The 18,535-nt window shown below is 48.4% G+C and overlaps 1 protein-coding gene and 2 pseudogenes across 6 annotated transcripts in view; 2 read left to right on the top strand and 1 right to left on the bottom strand.

Annotated features, from left to right (window-relative positions):
* LOC127031658 (zinc finger protein 420-like) overlaps positions 1 to 1,863 on the top strand; it is a 54,825-nt pseudogene extending 52,962 nt beyond the window's left edge.
* LOC127031107 (zinc finger protein 707-like) overlaps positions 1 to 18,535 on the bottom strand; it is a 769,794-nt gene that overhangs the window by 131,730 nt on the left and 619,529 nt on the right. The gene's annotated exons all lie outside the window — the stretch shown is intronic.
* LOC127031106 (zinc finger protein 345-like) overlaps positions 1 to 18,535 on the top strand; it is a 565,317-nt pseudogene that overhangs the window by 99,755 nt on the left and 447,027 nt on the right.

The raw sequence follows: 18,535 nt of genomic DNA, 5'->3' as shown, positions 1-18,535 counted from the left end.
TTCCTCATTCAGACCTTCTCTAGTCATGTCTCCAGTACCCCCGCATGTCACCAGTCACTGCATGTGGCCCTAGTCTCAGCTCAAAGTCCTAAAGCCAGTAGACACCTGATCAGTTCTGACAGATCCCTCCCTCAGTCCCCATCCTGCCATGTGAACAAGCCAGCTGCAAACACCATTTCCCCAAAGTGAGGACTTAGCCCTTGGGAATCTGAAGAGACCAGCGTCTCTTCTTCTGCTCCCATCTACAAGCTAGTCTGCTACCTGGTCACCACCACCTCTCCCCATACTTGTTTCCTTTCTACTTTGGACATGCTCCCAACCAGCTGGAAGCTCCCTCTGCAAGCCTGACCTGCTCCCGCCTTCCCTGCTCCCCCGACATTCCTTTCCTACTGGTGACCTCTGTTCCTTGAGGTTAACTCCAGTGTCTTTAGGTGCTCTAGCTTAATGGCCCCAGGAGTCATAGAGCCACTTGTAGCTTCTCTAGCTACAGCCATGGGGCAACTGCCAGAGGCCAGCCTTAGACAGCTGCAGCTACTAGCCGCAGGAGCGGAGGCAATGCCAAGGCTGAGCATGTTTGAACCTTGCAAGGGCAGCACTAGGGACTCTAAATCCTCAGCACTGGCCCTAGGCAGCTGCAGACTCTGGAGTTAGGCACTTTCCTCCTCTAGGTTCCTGCATGGTTACAGAACTGCAGTAAAGTGGAACAAATTTTCAGCTTCTGTGATTGGAAGATGTCTGGATCCATCTAATAAGACTGTCCTACATAAATGAGGAAAGTTGAGGTTCCTTTATTAGTCTTTTGTTCCATTCTTTGTTTCTATGGGGAATTTGCCTGTGCAATATCACTGTCTTCCTTTTAAACAAACAAAACTAAAAAAAAAGTGTAATGGCTGTTGAAAATAGCAATTCCAGCCCTCGTTAGCACTGGGAAGACCCCAATGTTTGTTGCTCAATTTTCTCCTACTTTTTCTACAGTAAATGACAGCGGATCAGCATATTTGATTTGGGAGAAATGAAGTAACAGCTGCCCAAATTGAGCTTGAACACTCTTGATTTTGAGGTGTTCAGATCTGGAAGGCAGGGGCTAGATTCCCTTTATGAATATTAGATACATCTGGAAAGGAAAAGTCAATTTCTATTTTCATGGCTCAGAAGTGGAAATCCTCCTGTCCTGTATCTGAAGCTGTCCAGGTCCAGTAGAGCCTCCCCTTCCTTCCTTACCATTTTACCTTCTGGTGGGATCCACATACCTCCCTTGCCCAGCTTCAGATAGAGAGGGGCCCTGTCCAGTTAGTTCACCGAGTTCCATCTTTGGGGGGCTGCCAGGCGCAGTCACACCAGCATCCCTAAGCCCATCTGGGGAAGTCTTCTGAGGGTGCTACCTGGGCCAAAGCCTTCTACTCCTTGGTCACACCTCTTCCCTATTCACAGGTGGCACTTGCTTCTCGCAGCCAATCCCCCAACCACAGCAAGCTGCAGCGCATGGAGTCTCACAGCTTCCTCCCTCCCTTTCCTGTTGATAGCAGCCATGGGAATGCTGGGAAATGTTCCTTCTCTGTTCCAAGGCAGGGAGTTGGCCAAGGAACCACAGCTCCCAGGGCCCTGTGGGGTCTCACCTCCCCTACTAAATCCAGTCTGCTCTGAGGCTCCCTTTCTGCAGAGGGGAGGAAGTTAATGTTACAGGTCCCTTCAGAGCTTGGGCCTAGCACTATGGCACCATGTCAAATCCAGTACTGCTCCCAACTCTATCCAGCTCTGCTGCGGGCAGGATCCCTTCCCATTCTTTTTGTTTCCTGCCTCCTCTCCAAGGAGAAGTTCTGCATTGTTCCTGTGTGGGAAATTGAACTCAGGTTGCCTGGGTGAAAGCCAAGAATCCTAACCATTAGACCACATGGGACTTCCATAACACATTTACATGTTCATATTCAATAACACAATTAAACGTAGCCATTCAAAGTAGCCATTTAAAAGAATCCATTCAAAAAACTTCAAAAACAGACTTCAAAGAGAAATTGCAGAGTTACAACTGATCTGCAAACTTAACACCATTAATTTGAGCTTGAAGAGGGACCGGGGGTGACTGGCTCACTACAAAAGCAATTTTCCCTCTCTTGGTATTGACACCTCCCTGTCAATTATTGGGAGAGAGCCACATCCACCCTGACTGAATTAGCCTTCAACACTGGTTCTCCCCTTGTATGGTAACTCCCTTTACATCATGTTCCAATATATATTTATGCCACTATCTGCAATTTTTATTCCATGCATCTGAAGAAGAGGACTTTTTACCCACGAATGCTTGTGTCCAAATAAATCTGTTAGTTCTTAAGGTGTCACCGGACTCCTCGTTATTTTTGTGAAATAAAAGCAAAATGCACTCTAAGCTGATCTTAACCCTTTCAATGCCCTTACAAACTTAGATGCTTCTCACCACAGGCTGGCTGGTGGCTTTTCAGCCAGGCTCTCCCCTTTCGTCAGCGTTTCAGTTGCTTGGTGTGGGGGTGTCTGTAGATGTAGGTGGACGAGAGAGACAAAGCATGGCAAATGTCTCTGCTTTTACCATGTCCTTTCTTCCCTCTTGGCTTTGCTCCCCCTTTAGAGTCAGGTGAGCATCACTGCGTCTCTCCAAGCAAGTCTGAGCAATTCCCCTGGGGTGTCCTCTTGCAGGTAAGTGATTGTACTGTAGCTCCCTTGCTGAACAATGGCTGTTGATGGGTTGTTTGACACCCTGTTTCCTTGCTGTTGTCACTGGGGAGCTAATATTTGGCTGACTCCCCCACTTTACAGCATAGTGACAACCACACTGCACAATTCTCATAACTTCATATGCATGAATGGTAAACATCTATGAGTAGAGAAATGACTTTCAGCAGATCATATCCTTTCCCCTGATGCCTTACAAGGCATGCTCTGTATATAAGATCACGATTATATGAAAATGAGGAATATGGGGGTTACAGCACACTCCCCCAAAGGTACAGAATGTCACACTGAGATTCTATTTTCATTTGTTATGTAACAGCATTAAAGAGATCCAATGACTGACCAATGGCATTTTCAAGTGCTAAAATAGCAAGCGCTGTTGGTCTCTCATTGGCCATCAGCGACTGAAGATACGGTTTAATGAGCCAGAGCTTCAAGGCGAGGGTGGCTCTGTCCACTGCCTTCCATTGCGCTGCTGGGCACCAAGTCCATGGCGGTCAATATGTGAAGCTGGGAGAAGAGAGTGGGGTGGCAAGCGGTGGTAGAACTTTTGCCACCAGGGTCTAGCTGTCGAACTTCCTCTTCGTACTGCTGGGTACCTGTTGCCTTTAGGTAACACAGGAACTAAGGCAGGAATAGGGTGAGGAAGCAAGTAAAGCCGAGCAAGGAAGGCAAAAGTTAATCTTATCTTCATGGGCAGCTCGCAATGACGTCCTTTTTCTGTGCCACAGCTGACAACAACATCCCAGACAGAAAAGTAACAGGCCAAAAAGAAACCTAGCAGCTGCTGAAACAGTTCAGTTGGGAGCGTGCTAGACTAACAGGCTCTTCTAACCTCCTTTATGCACGGGAGGGATGTTTTCTGAGAGTGCAGCAGTTCCTTTAACTGCCTCGAGTCCCTCATTTCAGGCTATGCAGCTGGAAAAGACAGCATGGGCTTCTGCACCGAGTTGGCCCACCTGACCTTTCATTCTTCTCTTGCTCTTTGTCAGCAAGGAGAAGAAAAAGAAGCTCTCCCTCAAGCTTGAGTCACACGGGCGAGGTAAGGACGACTTCCTGAGTGCTGACTCCAGTCCTCTGCCCTGCCAGCTGACCTATCGAGGGGCTACCACCACATTCTCTAGATTTGTCCATCGGTCTGTGCCAGAGTGAGCAACAGCCAAGTAGGTGGAGTTTCTGTAGTGTAGTGGTTATCACGTTTACCTAACACGCAAAAGGTCCCTGGTTCAAAACCAGACAGAAACATGCTGGCTTCCTTTTCCCAGATCCCCTTGTTGTTCAGAAAGGCCACTCCTCCTATTGGCCTGTCTCTGGGATAACTCCAACCCCTGCATGACAGAGGATGCTGACAGCAGTGGAGAAAGCACCTTGGTGTCAGGCTGGAGAACCTAGAGTAGTTAGGCCAGTCACCATTTGGAGGCTTGTGGCTTGGCCACCTCTGCTGTTGGAGGTTGACCTATAGAGGCTCTCACTTCCTGCTGTGCTCCTTTGTGTGTCTGGCCAAAGGAGGAAGTGAGGCAGGAATGAGGCAATAGAGGAAAGTTGAGCTGAGGAAGGCAGCTATGAAGCTGTGCGGCTAAGTGGGGTTAGTAGAGCACCACCCTTCATTCTGCAAAGCCTGGGGAGATGCGGTTGGCTGCTAGGAGGCAGAATCCTGTGCCTGCTTCTTGGCTTCCCAGGGGTGGCTACTTGCAGCCCAGGAGAAGAAGGGGGGTTCTGGGTGAAAGGAAAACAAGCAAAGCTGTGTCCAAGTGGAGAATGGCAGCTCCTTTATAGCCAACCTGGGAGCGTGACTCATAGACTCATAGGTCAGAAGGGACCAATCTGATCATCTAGTCTGACCTCCTGCACAAGGCAGGCCACAGAATCCCACCCATCCAATTTTATAACAACCCCTATCCCAGGACCGAGTTATTGAAATCCTCAAAAATGGTTTGAAGACCTCAAGCTGCAGGGAAACCACCAGTAAACGACCCGTGCCCCACGCTGCAGGGGAAGGCGAAAAACCTCCAGGGCACCTGCCAATCCGCCCTGGAGGAAAATTCCTTCCCGACCCCTAATATGGCGATCAGCTAAACCCTGAGCATGTGGGCAAGAGTCACCAGCTAGCACCCAAGAAGGAAATCTCTGCATCAACTCAGTACCCATCGCATCCAACTTCTCCCCGCAGACCATTGAGCAGACCTGTCTGGTGGTAATTCAAGATCAATTGCCCAAATTAACGATCCTATCATAACATCCCCTCCATATACTTATCAAGCTTTGTCTTAAAGCCAGGAAAGTCTTTTGCCCCCACTACTTCCCTCGGAAGGCTATTCCAGAACTTCACTCCCCTAATGGTTAGAAACCTTCATCTAATTTCAAGTCTAAACTTCCTAATATCCAGTTTATACCCATTCGTCCTCGTGCCTACATTAGTACTAAACTTAAATAATTCCTCTCCCTCCCTAACGTTAACCCCCCTGATATATTTATATAGAGCGAGCATATCCCCCCTCAGCCTTCTTTTGGCCAGGCTAAACAAGCCAAGCTCTTTGAGTCTCCTTTCATAAGGCAGTTTTTCCATTCCTCGGATCATCCTTGTAGCCCGTCTCTGAACCTGTTCCAGTTTGAATTCATCCTTCTTGAACATGGGACACCAGAACTGCACACAGTATTCCAGATGGGGTCTCACCAACGCCTTATATAACGGTACTAACACCTCCTTATCCTTGCAGGAAATACCCCGCCTGATGCATCCCAAAATCGCATTTGCTTTTTTAACAGCCGTATCACATTGGCGACTCATAGTCATCCTGCTATCAACCAGTACCCCAAGGTCCTTCTCCTCCTCCGTCACTTCCAACTGATGCGCCCCCAACGTATATCCAAAATTCTTATTATTAATTCCTAAATGCATGACCTTGCACTTTTCACTGTTGTATTTCATCCTATTTCTATTACTCCAGTTTACAAGGTGGTTCAGATCTTCCTGAATAGCATCCCTGTCCTTCTCCGTGTTAGCAATACCCCCCAGCTTCATGTCATCTGCAAACTTTAGTAGCACATTCCCGCTCTTTGTGCCAAGGTCAGTAATAAAAAGGTTAAATAAGATCGGTCCCAAAACCGATCCTTGAGGGACTCCACTGGTGACCTCCTTCCAGCCCGACAGTTCACCTTTCAATACGACCCTCTGGAGTCTCCCCTTTAACCAGTTCCTTATCCACCTTACAACTTTCATATTCACTCCCATCTTTTCCAATTTAACTAACAGCTCCCTGTGCAGAACCGTGTCGAATGCCTTACTGAAATCTAGGTAAATTATATCTACCGCATTTCCTTTATCTAAGTAATCCGTCACCTTCTCAAAGAAGGAGATCAGATTGGTTTGGCACGATCTACCTTTAGTAAATCCGTGTTGCAATTCGTCACAATTACCATTGACCTCTATGTCCTTAACTACTTTCTCCCTTAAAATTTTTTCCAAGACCTTACATACTACAGACGTCAAGCTAACAGGCCTATAATTACCCGGATTGCTCTTATTCCCTTTCTTAAAAATAGGAACTACATTAGCAATCCTCCAGTCATACGGCAAAACCCACGAGTTTATCGATTGCTTAAAAATTCTCGCTAACGGGCTCGCAATTTCACGCGCCAGTTCCTTTAATATCCTCGGATGGAGATTGTCCGGGCCCTCCAACTTCGTCCCATCGAGCTGTTCAAGTACGGCCTCTACCTCAGTTGCCGTAATATCCACTTCCATATCCACATTCCCGTTTATCATCCCTCCATCATCGCAAGGTTCCTCACTAGTCTTATTAAAAATGGAGGCAAAGTACTTGTTTAGATGTTGGGCCATGCCTAGGTTTTCCTTAACCTCCATTCCATCCTCAGTGTATAGCGGCCCCACTTCTTCTTTCTTTGTTTTCTTCTTATTTATGTGGCTCTAGAACCTTTTACTATTGGTTTTGATTCCCTTTGCAAGTTCCAGTTCAACGTGGCTTTTAGCCTTCCTCACTTTATCCCTACATGTTCTGACCTCAGCAAGGTAGCTTTCCTTACTGATCCTGCCTTCCTTCCACTCCCTGTAAGCTTTCTGCTTTTGTCTAATCCCCTCTCTGAGTTGTTTGCTCATCCAGTTTGGCCTACAACTCCTGCCCATGGTTTTTTTCCCCTTTCTCGGGATGCAGGCTTCAGACAGTGACTGATGGTTTTAGAGGTGGAGGCTGGGCTGGCTGTGAGCAACTGGGATCCAGGAAACCCCCACCTGCCCTTCTGAGGGCTGAACCCATGGAGGTGCGGTTGGCTGCTGGGAGACAGACCTCTGTGGCTGCCTGTTGGCATCCCAGGGATGGGTCCTTGCAGCCCAGGAGAAGCGGGGTTCTGGGGGGAAGGAAAAGCAGCAATGGTGAGGCTGAGTGGGCTCCTTTCTGGCCGAGATGGTGGGCTGTGGTGAGTCTGGGAGTTGCCTGTAAGCCATAAGTGGACGTAGTGCAGTGAAAACCGCTGCTCCATTCTGGCCGACCTGGGGGCACCATGGATGACTTCGGGAGTGGGGGCAGGGCTCTGGACTGTGAGCAAATGGGATCCAGGAAGCCCCAGCCTGTCCCTCCAGGGGCCGAGTCTTCTTCTTCTCTCCTGCCATGGGAGCCCGGCCTTAAGCCTGCCCAGCATGTGCAGCAGCTCGAGCATTAAGCCTTCCTGTGTGCATACAGCCTAGTGTAATAAGGTGTAAAGTTTAGATTGTGAATTTATCTTTATTTCCATGGTAACTTACTTTGATCTTTTATTCCTACCACTTATAATCCTTAAAACTCCATCTGTCTGTAGTTAATAAATCTGTTTTATGCTGTACTCAAACTGGTGTATTTTGCTTGAAGTTCTTAGGAAATCTCAGCTCCATTACAAGGCTGGTTCATGTACTATTCACAGTGAGGGAGGGGTGGACCCTGCGTAATAAACTCACACTGATCAGGCTTCTGATTAAGGCAAGATGGTATGATCCAGGGGTGCAAGGCTGCAGAGCTGTAGGGGGGGCGACTCTCTATCATTAGTGTTATGAGTGGCTGCAGAAGCATTCATGTAATTCAGTTGGCTGTGTCCCTACCTACGGATGTCTGTGTAAGTGCAATATCTGCCAGAGATTCACAGCTTGTCTCAGCATCACATGTGTGAGAGGGAGTCCAGGTGGTGGGACAAAGGGCTCAGGGGTCCCACTGTTCAGGTTGCATCCCGGAGATCCCATCACAGACTTTCAACAACCACAGCGGATGCTCACTGAGAGAGAGAGAGAGATGCCAAAATAGTGATCTCCAGTGCCTGCAGACATCAAACTATCAGGAATTCTGTGCACAGAAAGGACCCTGCTAGTGGAAAATGCCTTTGAAAAAGACCCTTCTGTCCCCAGCTGTGGTCGTACAGTGCTCAGTGCTCTGCGTTGTGGCCTCAAGAGCCATGGATGCAAGTTGAGTTACAATGACCTTTTCCTTGTCTCCACGTTTCTTAGGTGCCTCCTTCCAATACTTGTCAGAAAAAATGACCGGTTTCTTTTACAAGCATTTGCATTGCAAGGCAGAGGCAGTCTTCTCTGCTTCCTCAAAAGATTGACCAAAAAGTGGGAGGAGTGGACACATTTGGCAAGGCACCACCACTGGGTTCTGCATCTCTAACCTCCACTTTACCTGGCAAGTGCCTCTGGGACTTTTCTCCCAGCTGCTCCATTTTTCATCAGTGACAAACAAAAGGAAGACGACATGACATCTGTGTGTGGACATCCCCAGTGAATCACAAGGACGTGTGGTGCAGGCTTTTATGTTGCAGCAATTGCAGTCAAAGCAACCACCATGCCAATGCCAGTCACAGCAGCCTTTTCATCAACTCCAGGCTTGTGATTTGATTCTTTCCAACGTTTCTCTCCAAAGAAGCCTTTTCCTTAGCAAACAATGACTTGGATACCAAGGGAGGTCTCTTCTGTTTCCTAGAAAGACACAGGAAAATGTGAGCAGAGGAGACAAAAGCCATACAACAAGGCACCACTGGGAGTTGAACCTAGGATCTCCTATTTACTAGACAGGTGCTTTAGCCAGCTAAGTCAAGGTGCCTGCCTTGAGAAAGTACTTGCAACTGTTCCCTTTGATGGTCCAGGACAACACCTGCAAATTCCAAACTACAGACATTCCCCATTTCCCTCAACACTTGCAAGGAAGAACTGGCAGGCCAAGCCAGGATCTCCTGGTTACTAGGAAGACACTTCAGCCAGCTCTTCCCAAAGATCACTATCTAGAGACCTTTAAACAGCCTCTGTAGATGTTCACTGACAAAGAGATGTCAAAATAGAGTTCTCTACTGCCTGCAGCCATCACACTATCAGGAGTTCTGCGCACAGAGAGGCCCCTGCTGGTGGAAAAGGCTTTGGTAGAGACTCTTCTGACACCAGCCTGTGCTCATATACTGTTTAGCACTTTGTGTTGTGACGTCAGCATCCACAGATGCCAGTTGAGTTGGAGGACATTTTTCCTGTGTCCACATTTGTCTAATGGCTCCTTTCAACACTTGCCACCAAAAAGACTTGTTTCTTTTGCAAGCAATGTACAGCTAGGCAAAGGCAGTCTTCTCCATTTCCTCAGAAGATCACCAAGCTGTGGGGAGAGAAGACACATTCAGCCAAGCTGGATGCTGAATCTCCTCTTTATTCAGCAGGTGTCTGTGAAGGACATAAATCTCCACCGTGTAGAGGGCAAGAATAGGAGTTTATTACACACAGCACTGGCAGAATGTCACCTTGCTTATTAGGCTCAGAGACACTCTAAATTGATTACAATAGAATATATAGATTTTCCATGGGTGGGGGAAAGTGACGGGATAGGGAGTTCCAAACTCTGGGATAGGTTTTGCTGCAAGACATGATAAGCACAGTAGCCAAAGGTTAACAGGTTACATAATGTCTCCACCCATGGTCTCAAGTTAGCAAGTTAACATTTCATGAATACTTTGATAAAATGTTATTAGTATAAAATATCTATGCTGAATTCTGATTTGAGGTCCATAGGAAAGGAGCAACTCCTTTGATTGTCCTCCAGATACATTCCTAGGGGTTAAAGCAAAGAAACAGTGAAAGTATATGGCAATAAAGATTGTTTTCTGTGTGTCTTAAGGCAAGGCATTGGTCCCTGGGAAGGGAGGTGGAAGGATGCCATATCTTATACTGACATCTGCCAACTTTTCATAAACTCAAGGTTGGATCTCTGGGAAGAACGTCTCCCTACAGAAGAGACATACGCAATAGGAACAGGTATTCTTTGTTCAATCTGCAGCTCTGAATAAGACACAATGATTTAGTTCTTAGCTCCAACACCTGGCAAATTGCTGACCAAGCCTATCTCAGCAAGCAAGGCTTTCTGTTTACCCCAGCTTTCTTTTAGCTGGTCACTATTTGCTAGGCTTCTGGTCCCTTGATTATACTCTGGACTTTGGGTCTGGAAAAGAGCTGGCACAATCCATAGACCAGGTTGTTCTATAAAATGCACATGAACTTTAACCCTTCACATACAGTAATGGCAAAGTTCTTGGTTCAGGCTTGTAGCAGTGATGGAATAAACTGCAGGTTCAAATCAAGTCTCTGGAGTCCATCCACAGCTGGGATGGGTCATTCAGTCCTTTGTACAGAGCTTCAGTTTGTAGCAAAATCCCTTCAGAGGTACAAAGCAGGCTTGAAGACAAGATAGAGACGAGGCATCAGCCTTTTACAGTCTCTTGCCATGTGGTCTTTGCTTTATTTGTCCCAAGGAGACTCTATCCAGCACGTGGCATAGAAAAACCTTTGAGTTTTGTCCATAGGCAGGTCCCTGCATACCTTGCTGAGCCACAAGACGTATCTGCTTTCTCTCAATGGGTTGATTGTAGAGCTGATGGTCCATAATGGGCCATCAAGCAGGCTAGGCAGAACTGACACCAACTTGTCTGGCTGGGGTGTTCCCCGGAAGCATAGCACAAGTTTGAATACAGACAGCATAGAGCCAATATTCATAACTTCAACTACAAAATTGATACACATCTAGAGATAGCATAATTATAATCAGCCAATCAGAACCTTTCCATAGACCCCATTCACGACAACCTCTCAATCATATAGGCTGCAAATACAGAACCGTGGTCACAATGGTGATCTATAAAGTTACAGATTATGTCAATAACATCACAGGAGGTGACACGACATCAATGAGACTGATATTGGAATACTGCCTCCAGTTTTGGTGTCCTCATTTGAAAAAGATACTGTGAAATTGGAGCTGGGGCAGCAAAAAGCCACCAAAATGTTCTGAGGGCTGGAGAAAAATACCTTCTAGTGAGCTATTGAAAGAGTGCCACCAGTTTAGCTTATTAAAAGAAGATTGAAAGGTGACTTCACTGAAGTGTTGAAGTGCCTTAATGGAGAGAAAAGATTGGGTATTAAAGGGCTCTTGAATGGAGCAGAGAAAGACATAACAAGACCCAGTGATTGGAAGGTGAAAAGAGACAAATTCATGTTACAACTAAGCCCCAAATAGTCAACAGCGAGGATGATTCACCACAGGAACAAGCTACCAAGGAAAGTGGTGGATTCTCCATCCCGTGATGTCATTCAATGAAGACTAGATGCCTTTCCCCCAGAAGTAGCTATTGTGTCATGCAGGAGGCCTGTGATATGCAGGGGGTCTGATTAGATGCTCTACTGGTCTCTTTTGGCCATAAAGTCAACTAATTTCTGAAAAACTGAGTGTAGCATTGGGAGCAGCGTCTGATGTTTTCCTGTCTAGCCAGCTTGCTGCCTAGAACGAACACTCCTTGAGTGGGGTGTCCACAGGGAGTAGCTCAAACCTCCAAAGGCCTGGCCAGGGGCAGGATATTGGCACATCAAGGGAGGGGGTGTGGCAGTGACATCACAAAGGCCTTTTGCAGGACCTCAGACTATTGGTCCAACGTGATGGGGGGTGGTGACCTCACAGAGAGATGCTGACATCAGCCAGGCAGGACAGGGGCGAGGGGCCAGGGAAACCTCAGAGACCCCTGTGGCTTTGCTTCAGCAAGTCTCTTTCTCCAGGTCTCTCCTCGAGGACTGACAGAGTATTCGTGTTCACGGACATGAGCGCCAGGAGAAACCTCTTTCAAGTTTTCTCCTTCCCTTGTAGTGATTTTACTAGAAAACAGCCATCTCTGTTCAGAAGGCAAGAGGCTCCTGGAGGTTTGAAACCTGTTCAATCTGATCTACCTGGTGACAGGACGCTTCCCTTCCCTGTACCTCAGGCTCCTCCCCATCTGTCCAATGGGAACAGGGACAATTCTCGAGCTCTAGGCGGTCGTGAGCCTGAGTGAGATAAGGGGCGTTAAAGCCCTCTGTGAAGGAGAAAGGGGAGTGGTCCCAAAATATGGCAATTCGGTGCCCTTGCAATGCCCTATGGAGGCAGGACAGGGAAACCTCAGAGACCCCTGTGGTTTTGCTTCAGCAAGTCTCCTTCTCCAGGTCTCCCTTTGAGGACTGAGAGAGTATTTGGGTTCACGGACGTGAGCGTCAGGAGGAACCTCTTTCTAGTTTTCTCCTTCCCTCTTAGTGATTTCACTAGAAAACAGCCGTCCCTGTTTAGAAGGTAAGAGTCTCCTGGAGGTTTGAAACCTGTTCAGTCTGATCTATCTGGTGACAAGTGAATTCTAGGCATGGAAAACACGAGCTTAAGGAGGCAGAATTTTATTGCGCACCTGGGATTTTGTCCATTAGAATCACTGGGGACATTAGGGTTTGTCCTTTTTGTTTCACCTTTTCCTCCCTCCCTCCCTCCCTCCTTTCTCTTCTCTTGCTTCCTTTGTCCTTTTACCTGTTCCCCTCCCAACAATAGGAGGGAGGGGGAGAGAGAGAGTGTGTGTGTGGTTTTTTTTAGTTTTTTGCAGGGCAGTGCTCTGCAGTTCTCACTGTGGGAGGTCTACCCAAAAATGTGAGGCTGAACTAGTGCTCGGGAAGTGATCCCCACCGGTGACCTGGGCCATCCTTTGGGCTCTCTGGTGAGATCCCTCAGCCTCCCCTCCTCAGTCTCTAGCCGGATTGGCTGAGCAGGGGGTTATTGACAGGGAGGAGACTCAGGTCCTTGTTTTTCTCTTTATAAGTCAAAACCAGTTCTATGTTTCATGAATTTTGCCGCTTCTCTGCATTAGTTGTCTCTGAGCAGTTCATGATTCTCTCTAACATTGCAGTTCTCCTCAAATACTTGCTGAATAGTTACTGTCACTGTTGTTGGTCTGGAGCTCATCTGAGAGCACTTTATTCAGGTCATTCAGTGTCTGAAATTCAAGATCCAATGGGTAGCTTGAAAATCAGGGCTCATGGGTCCTATTCCCAACTCTGCCTCTGACTGGCTGTGTGACCTAAGACAAGTCAATTCTCCTTTCTCAGCCTTAGCTTCTCCCTCTTTCAAGTAGAAATAATAATGATCCGCTCGCACCTACCTGACGGTGGGTGGAGGATGGGGATCCATTGGAGAGTGTCACTAGGAGTAGGGCATAATATGAGGTGTCCTATCACGTTTACTCAGAGCAGATTAACACGTAATAGAATAGCTGAAATAGTCTATTTTATTTGCATTTTTTTATTTTGAAATTGTTAAGAGCAGCAACGACTTAGCTCAGACTGAAGCATCTTATCTAATGTTTGAGATCTAAGTGTCTCCTCTTTGTGTGCGAGTAGACAATTTAACACACTCTGACAAACAGGAGATGCTTTTGTTTTGCAATACAATATTTTTGCAAAGAACTTTCATCTCACTTGTTATGATTTTGAGAAAAAAACCGGATTAGCCTGAATGGGATTTTCTGACAGAAATGGATTCAATGAAATTTCCCCACCATCTCGATTCCTGGGCTCTATCCCTGCCTCTGGGGGGGTTTATTGCCTGTTAGAACAGGAGTCGGGACTGGTGGCTTCTCTTTCTGGCTCTGCCACCGGCATACTGTGCAGGCGCTTGGGTAGGTCACTTCCATTCTCTGGACCTCAGGCTCCTCCCATCTGTCCAATGGGAACAGGGACAGTTCTCGAACTCCGGTCAGTTGTGAGCCTAAGTGAGATAAGGGGCGTTAAAGCCCTCTGTAAAAGAGAAAGGGGAGTTTCACAGTGTTTAGCACCAAGGAATTCTAAAGTTTGCTAAAATGTCTAGTCTGTGGAAACAAGAAATGGTCGGGGCCAATCTTTAACCAGTGCCTTTTAAAAGCCCATTCAGGGATGTGAGTCCCTGTCTTTCAGGTACCTGGGGTTCTTTGCCAGCAGGAGAGAAGAGGTTCCTGCCTCCATTTTTCTGGCCTTGACAAACCAGGTGCTGTGCCCCAGTTCTCGTCTGAGATCCCTGAAAAAGAACATCTTCCCATCCATGAACAAGACAGGACCTTTCTCTAAAAGGGGAACAAAGAGACCCCTGAGACTTACAGACTAGCTAGCCTCACTGCCATTGCTGGAGAGATCCTGCAATACATTCTTAAACACTCAGTTTGTCAGCAGCACCTACAGAATAGTTTGATTCTTAGGACTAGTGAACATGGATTTGTCAAGAACAAACCATTCCAAACCAATCCTCTTTCCTTCTTTGGCAGGGCTCTGGGCCTGGTGGAGGTGGGTAAACAGTAGATGGGATATAGCTTGGGGTTGCTAAGGCTTTTCACACAGTCCCGTAGGACATTCTCACAAGCAAACGAGGGAAATGCAGTCCAGCTGTAATCAGTGTAATGTGGGTGCAGAGCTGGTTGAAAGCCCAGACTCCAGGAGCCCTTCTCCATGTTTGGCTGTCCAATGGAGAAGGTGTACCTAGTGGGTCCGGCAGGGATCAGTCTGCGGTCCGGTACTATTCCATATTTTCATGAATGATTTGGAAAATGCAGTGGAGACCATGCTTCTAAAATTTGCAACTGACACCAAGCACTTAGGAGCACAGGGTTGGAATTCAAAACGCCCTTAACAAATTGGAGACTTGGTCTTCTTGAGACAAACTCCATGGTTCGGCCCCTCACTCTAGAAGGGGCTGAAGTGAAACCCCAGAGCCAAACACTCCTCCTGGGCAGTGCGCTCCGACCTTGAATGGTCAGATGCTGCTTAGCACTTTCAGAGCAGCTTTTGCTGGGGGATTCTCCCAGCACTTTCTAATAGCGGGAAAGTATGAAATCCCCATTTGACTGCTGGGGACAGAGCCCTAGAGTGGGGAGCAACTTGCCCAAAGTCCCCCAGGAAAAGGAAAACAACCAGCAGTGGAACCAATAGGAAACCCAGCAATGGAACTCAGGAGTCCTGGAGGTGTGCTAGGGTGACCAGATGTCCCGATTTTATAGACACAGTCCAAATTTTGGGGTCTTTTTCTTATCTAGGATCTTATTACCCCCCACCCCGTCTCGATTTTTCACACTTGCTGTCTGGTCACACTAGGGTGTGCACATATGTGGGTCCCAGCTGCTCCCTGCCCCTCTCATTGAAGCAGATGTGCACGGTTACTGCCCTGGGAACTGCAGGGCACCAGTGGGCATGGAGTTGGCTGGAGGTAGGGTCTGGCTGCAGGCAGGGCAAGGGGTGCGGGGCTGGTTGGCTTCAGGCAGGGGGGTGCATCAGGGGTTGGCTGGAGACAGGGCAGGGGGTGCGGGGCTGGCTGCAGACAGGGGATGCAGGGTGGTGCAGGCTGGGGAGGTGAGGGGGCTGGCTGGCTTTGGGCAGGGCCATAGGGGAGTGCGGCAGGAGTTGGCTGGAGACAGGGCAGGGGGTGTGTCAGGGGCTGGCTGTGGGGCTGGCTGCAGGCAGGGCAGGGAGGATGCGGCTGGTACGGGCAGGGGAGAAGGTGCAGGGCTGGCTGGAGACAGAGGATGGCTGCAGGCAGGGCAGGGCAGGGGGTGCAGGGCTGGCTGCAGGCAGGGCATGGGGCAGGGCCGGTGCAAGGAAGTTTCACGCCCTAGGCGAAACTTCCACCTTGCGCCCTCCTCCCCCGTACCCCCACCCTGAGGTGCCCCACCCATGGCAACTCCCCCCCTGGACCCTGAGGCGTCCCTCTTGTGACAGGATCCCCGTTCTGCCCTGCTGCACCCCCCTCGCCCCAGCTCCGAGCACGAGCACCCCGAGCACACCGTGGCCACTTCACTTCTCCCGCCTGCCAGGCTTGCGGTGCCTAAGCCTGTCAGACAGTCAAGCACCCTCCTCTGAGCCACAGCAGCCCTGACAGTTGACAATAGAGGCACCTTAACCCCTGAATTCCTTCAATGTGTCCCCCTCCAGGGTCCAGCTCCGATCACCAGATACTCAGGGTATGTCTATACCACCTGCCGAATCGGTGGGCAGTGATCGATCCAGCGGGGATCGATATATCGCGTCTAGTGTAGATGCAACACATCGAGTGCTCTCCCCTCGACTGCTGTACTCCAGCTCGGTGAGAGACCCAGGCAGAGTCTACGCGGAGCTGAAGCAGTCGACTCACCGAGACTGTGACATTGTAAGTATAATCTAATATCTCATTGAAAGGTGACAGGGCCAGAAGGAGTTAATTAACTCACCTCACCGACTGACCTGACCCGTGGGTGAACCTTAAGAACTGGTTAGCAAGATATGTAAATGAACAGAGCTTTAAAATGCAAGTTTGCATTGTTAGAGGTAGAAGGGGAGATGTTTGCTCAGGTCTTGTGATGTAAGCAAACAAGTCTTGTCTGTTGCTATAGTTTTAATTCAAAGAGCAAAAAAGGAATATTAACATTTATGATGACACTTGAATGAAGTAGTATTATTGTCTCTGTGTCTCTTTGAAGGTTGTGGTAACCTGTATTTGAACTCTTTGATGGATAAATTACCCTGTACTAATTGCCAGGATGTTTGGAAGGAGAGTTAAGCCTATTGTTTTCTCAGGCCGAAAGGCTGCTGGAAATGTATAAGAAGCCTGGACACGATCCTTCTTCATCTCAGATCTGCTTTGGGTTTCAAGAGGGGGAAACCTTAAGCCACAAGGATTGAGATCCCCAGTCATTGACTGGAGCCACCCTGAATATGGAAATTGGACTATAACCTATGGACTATTTCTAAAAGGACTTTTGGCAACTACAAGCTCACCTCTACTATGTATCTAAACCTCAAGAATTGAATTCAAGTCTATGTGTCTATTAATCTTTTAACCAGCACTCTCTCTCTTTTCTTTTCTAATACATTTTAGCTTAGTTAATAAGAATTGGCTATAGCATGTATTTTGGGTGAGATCTAAGTTATAATTGAACCTGGGTATGTGGCTGAACCTTTGGGATCGGAAGAATCTTTTCTGTTATATCATGAAGTAAGATTTTCAGGAATCATCATCATATCTGACAGGTGTGTCTGGAAGGAGGCCTGAGGCTGGGTACTTTAAGGGAACTGCGTGGTTTAAACTTCTAAGTAACCAGTGAAGTACTACAGAAGCTGTTTTGTGCTGGCTTGGTAAATCTAAGTATTGAAATAACCACCAGCATTTGGGATTTGTCTGCCCTGTCTTGTTTGCAGTTCACCCTGATTGAGTGATCTCAGCTGGCTCCCACGGGCAGCACCGTCACACCTACATCCAGGCTGTAGGTGTCCGGGGTATCTTAGGGGCCTTGAGGTGCACAGATACCTATGTCCAGGCCGTAGGGGTCCCAGGGGGGCTTAGAGAGTTTTTTGGGGGGACACAGATACCAATCTCCAGGCTTTAGGGGTCCCAAGGGGGCTTAGGGGATTCGTGGGGTGCACATTTTCCTAAATCCAGGCTGTAGTGGTATCAGGGGGGCTTAGGGGGTTAGTGGGGGGCATAGATACCTACGTCCAGGCTGGAGGAATCCTGAGAGTCTTAGGGGATTTTTGGTGGCCCAAGATACCTATGTCCAGACTATAGGGGTACCAGGGGGTCTTAGGGGTTCGGGTGGGCACAGATAAGTTTGTCCAGGCTGTATCGGTCCTGGGGGGGGTGTTAGAGGTTTCGTGAGGGGCACAGATATCTACGTCCAGATTGTAGATGTCCCGGGGGGGTACAAATACCTACGTCCATGCTGTAGGGGTTCCTGGGGGCTTAGGGGGTTTCTGAGGGGCACATATACCTACATGCACACTGGAGTGTCCCAGGGGGCTTCTGGAGTCTATATGGGGCCCAGATACCAATATCCTGGCTGTATAGGTCCCTGAGGGGCTTAGGGGGTTTGTAGGGGGCACAGATACCTAAGTTCAGGCTGGAGGGGTCTCCAGGGGTCTTAGGTGTTTGATGGGGGGCACAGATACCTACATCCAGACTGCAGGGGTCCCGGAGGGGCTTAGGGTCTGTCACGGAGTGTGGGGGAGTCCGGTCCTGCACCCCTCTTCCTAGGACACACAGTGACTCTGAGCCAGCCAGTAAAACAGAAGGTTTATTGGACAACAGGAGTGAAGGCTACAGCAGAGTTTGGAGGCACGAGCAGGACCCCGCAATCGAGTCCTTCTGGGGGTTCAGGAAACATAGTTCCCAGTTTGGGATTCCCTGAATTCCAACAACCCAGACCAAAACCGAAACTGAACCAACCCAACTCCCTCCAGACGGCCCCTTCCTGTGTCCAGCTTCCCAGCGAAAGTTGCCCACCCTCTCCCCTCTACCTAGCTCAAGTTACAGGCTGAGCACGTGTCTGGTCCTAAAGTCACCCCCTGCTCTCCCATCCCCCACACAGACAGTCCCCACTCCATCACAGTAATGCACAGAGCATTTCCTGCATGGAGCAACAGTGACACCGTGTGGCCACACAGGGTAATGCACAGAGCATTTCCCATGGAGCAACAGTGACACCGTGTGGCCACACAGGGTAATGCACAGAGCATTTCCCATGGAGCAACAGTGACACTGTATCA

The sequence above is a fragment of the Gopherus flavomarginatus genome, chromosome 11, assembly GCF_025201925.1.
Source record: "Gopherus flavomarginatus isolate rGopFla2 chromosome 11, rGopFla2.mat.asm, whole genome shotgun sequence".
In the NCBI taxonomy this organism is placed as follows: domain Eukaryota; kingdom Metazoa; phylum Chordata; order Testudines; family Testudinidae; genus Gopherus; species Gopherus flavomarginatus.
This window is presented reverse-complemented; position numbering and strand designations above follow the sequence as displayed.